The sequence below is a fragment of the Chiloscyllium punctatum genome, chromosome 3 (assembly GCF_047496795.1).
Source record: "Chiloscyllium punctatum isolate Juve2018m chromosome 3, sChiPun1.3, whole genome shotgun sequence".
Lineage (NCBI taxonomy): Eukaryota > Metazoa > Chordata > Chondrichthyes > Orectolobiformes > Hemiscylliidae > Chiloscyllium > Chiloscyllium punctatum.
Genome location: NC_092741.1, coordinates 13,027,586 through 13,031,211, shown reverse-complemented (window position 1 = coordinate 13,031,211; position 3,626 = coordinate 13,027,586). Strand labels below are relative to the sequence as shown.

At 66.0% G+C, this 3,626-nt stretch overlaps 1 protein-coding gene across 3 annotated transcripts in view; it reads right to left on the bottom strand.

The window, feature by feature from the left end:
• The window catches only part of tjap1 (tight junction associated protein 1 (peripheral)), a 126,835-nt gene that overhangs the window by 86,083 nt on the left and 37,126 nt on the right, over positions 1 to 3,626 (bottom strand). The window lies entirely within an intron of this gene.

Here is a 3,626-nt window from a genome sequence, read left to right as displayed (position 1 = left end):
GAGAGGGGCGGGGAGAGAGAGGGGCGGGGAGAGAGAGGGGCGGGGAGAGAGAGGGGGCGGGAGAGAGAGGGGCGGGGAGAGAGAGGGGCGGGGAGAGAGAGGGGCGGGGAGAGAGAGGGGCGGGGAGAGAGAGGGGCGGGGGAGAGAGAGGGCGGGGAGAGAGAGGGGCGGGGAGAGAGAGGGGCGGGGAGAGAGAGGGGCGGGGAGAGAGAGGGGCGGGGAGAGAGAGGGGCGGGAGAGAGAGGGGCGGGGAGAGAGAGGGGCGGGGAGAGAGAGGGGCGGGGAGAGAGAGGGGGCGGGGAGAGAGGGGCGGGAGAGAGAGGGGCGGGGAGAGAGAGGGGCGGGGAGAGAGAGGGGCGGGGAGAGAGAGGGGCGGGGAGAGAGAGGGGCGGGGAGAGAGAGGGGCGGGGAGAGAGAGGGGCGGGGAGAGAGAGGGGCGGGGAGAGAGAGGGGCGGGGAGAGAGAGGGGCGGGGAGAGAGAGGGGCGGGAGAGAGAGGGGCGGGGAGAGAGAGGGCGGGGAGAGAGACAGGGTGAAGGAGAGACAGAGACAGGGTGAAAGAGAGGGGGCAGGGAGAGGGAGAGAGAGGTGCAGGGAGAGAGAGAGACAGAGAGATGGAAAGAGACAGAAAGGGAGAGGGAGAGAGAGAGAGAGAGAGAGAGGGGCAGGGAGAGAGAAACAGAGAGAGGGGCACGGGGGAGAGAGAGAGACGGGAGGGAGGGAGGCAGGGAGGGGAGCGGGAGAGAGAGAGAGCGCGAGAGAGCGACACAGGGAGGGAGAGAGAGACACACAGGGAGGGAGAGAGAGAGACAGGGAGAGAGAGAAAGAGACTGGGGAGAGAGAGACAGAGACTGGGGAGAGAGAGGACAGAGACTGGGGAGAGAGAGACAGAGACTGGGGAGAGAGAGACAGAGACTGGGGAGAGAGAGACAGAGACTGGGGAGAGAGAGACAGAGACTGGGGAGAGAGAGACAGAGACTGGGGAGAGAGAGACAGAGACTGGGGAGAGAGAGACAGAGACTGGGGAGAGAGAGACAGAGACTGGGGAGAGAGAGACAGAGACTGGGGAGAGAGAGAGAGAGACAGAGACTGGGGAGAGAGAGACAGAGACTGGGGAGAGAGAGAAAGAGACTGGGGAGAGAGAGAAAGAGACTGGGGAGAGAGAGAAAGAGACTGGGGAGAGAGAGAAACAGAGAGGGAGAGAGAGAAACAGAGAGGGAGAGAGAGGGAGGGAGGGAGGGAGGGGGAGGGAGGGAGGGAGGGGGAGGGAGGGAGGGAGGGGGAGGGAGGGGGAGGGAGGGGGAGGGAGGGGGAGGGAGGGGGAGGGAGGGGGAGGGAGGGGGAGGGAGGGGGAGGGAGGGGGCGACGGGGAGGGAGGGGGCGACGGGGGAGGGAGGGGGCGACGGGGAGGGAGGGGGCGACGGGGGAGGGAGGGGGGCGACGGGGGAGGGAGGGGGCGACGGGGGAGGGAGGGGGCGACGGGGGAGGGAGGGGGCGACGGGGGAGGGAGGGGGCGACGGGGGAGGGAGGGGGCGACGGGGGAGGGAGGGAGCGACGGGGGAGGGAGGGAGCGACGGGGGAGGGAGGGAGCGACGGGGGAGGGAGGGAGCGACGGGGGAGGGAGGGAGAGACGGGGGAGGGAGGGAGAGACGGGGGAGGGAGGGAGAGACGGGGGAGGGAGGGAGAGACGGGGGAGGGAGGGAGAGACGGGGGAGGGAGGGAGGGAGAGATGAGGGAGGGAGGGAGGGAGAGACGGGGGAGGGAGGGAGGGAGAGACGGGGGAGGGAGGGAGGGAGAGACGGGGGAGGGAGGGAGGGAGAGGACGGGGAGGGAGGGAGGGAGAGACGGGGGAGGGAGGGAGGGAGAGACGGGGGAGGGAGGGAGGGAGAGACGGGGGAGGGAGGGAGGGAGAGACGGGGGAGGGAGGGAGAGACGGGGAGGGAGGGAGAGACGGGGGAGGGAGGGAGAGACGGGGGAGGGAGGGAGGGAGGGACGGGGGAGGGAGGGAGGGACGGGGGAGGGAGGGAGAGAGACGGAGGAGAGAAGAGAGAGACGGGGAGAGAGAGAGAGGGAGACGTGGGAGAGAGAGAGAGAGAGAGAGGGAGAGACGGGGAGAGAGAGAGAGAGACGGGGAGAGAGAGAGAGACGGGGGGGAGAGAGAGAGAGACGGGGGGAGAGAGAGAGAGAGACGGGGGGAGAGAGAGAGAGAGAGACGGGGGGAGAGAGAGAGAGAGACGGGGGGAGAGAGAGAGAGACGGGGAGAGAGAGAGAGACGGGGAGAGAGAGAGAGACGGGGAGAGAGAGAGAGACGGGGAGAGAGAGAGAGACGGGGAGAGAGAGAGAGAGGGAGAGACGGGGGAGAGAGAGACGGGGGAGAGAGAGAGAGTGACGGGGGGAGAGAGAGAGAGACGGGGGGAGAGAGAGAGACGGGGGGAGAGAGAGAGAGACGGGGGGGAGAGAGAGAGAGAGAGAGAGAGACGGGGGGAGAGAGAGAGAGACGTGGAGAGAGAGAGAGTGAGAGAGAGAGACAGGGAGAGAGAGAGAGACGGAGAGAGAGAGAGATGGGAGGAGAGAGAGAGAGAGACGTGGGAGAGAGAGAGAGAGAGACGTGGAGAGAGAGAGTGAGAGAGAGACGGGGAGAGAGAGAGAGCGAGAGACGGGGGAGAGAGAGAGAGAGACGGTGGGGAGAGAGAGAGAGAGACGGGGGAGAGAGAGAGAGACGGGGGAGAGAGAGAGAGAGAGACGGGGGAGAGAGAGAGAGAGAGACGGGGGAGAGAGAGAGAGAGAGACGGGGGAGAGAGAGAGAGACGGGGGAGAGAGAGAGAGACGGGGAGAGAGAGAGAGAGACGGGGGGGGGAGAGAGGAGAGAGACGGGGGGGAGAGAGAGAGTGACGGGGTAGAGAGAGAGAGACGGGGGGAGAGAGAGAGACGGGGGGGTGAGAGAGAGAGACGGGGGGGAGAGGAGAGAGAGAGAGAGACGGGGGGAGAGAGAGAGACGTGGAGAGAGAGAGAGTGAGAGAGAGAGACAGGGAGAGAGAGAGAGATGGGAGGAGAGAGAGAGAGATGGGAGGAGAGAGAGAGAGAGATGGGAGGAGAGAGAGAGAGACGTGGGGAGAGAGAGAGAGAGACGTGGAGAGAGAGAGTGAGAGAGAGACGGGGAGAGAGAGAGAGAGCGAGAGACGGGGGAGAGAGAGAGAGACGGGGGGAGAGAGAGAGACAGGGGAGAGAGAGAGAGACAGGGGAGAGAGAGAGAGAGAGACGGGGGGAGAGAGAGAGAGAGAGACGGGGGAGAGAGAGAGAGAGAGACGGGGGAGAGAGAGAGAGAGACGGGGGAGAGAGAGAGAGAGACGGGGGGGAGAGAGAGAGAGAGACGGGGGGGGGAGAGAGAGAGACGGGGGGGAGAGAGAGAGAGACGGGGGGGAGAGAGAGAGAGACGGGGGGAGAGAGAGAGAGAGAGAGGGGAGAGAGAGAGAGACGTGGAGAGAGAGAGAGTGAGAGAGAGACAGGGAGAGAGAGAGAGACGTGGAGAGAGAGAGAGATAGACGGGGGAGAGAGAGAGAGAGAGAGACGGGGGAGAGAGAGAGAGACGGGGGAGAGAGAGAGAGACGGGGGAGAGAGAGAGAGACG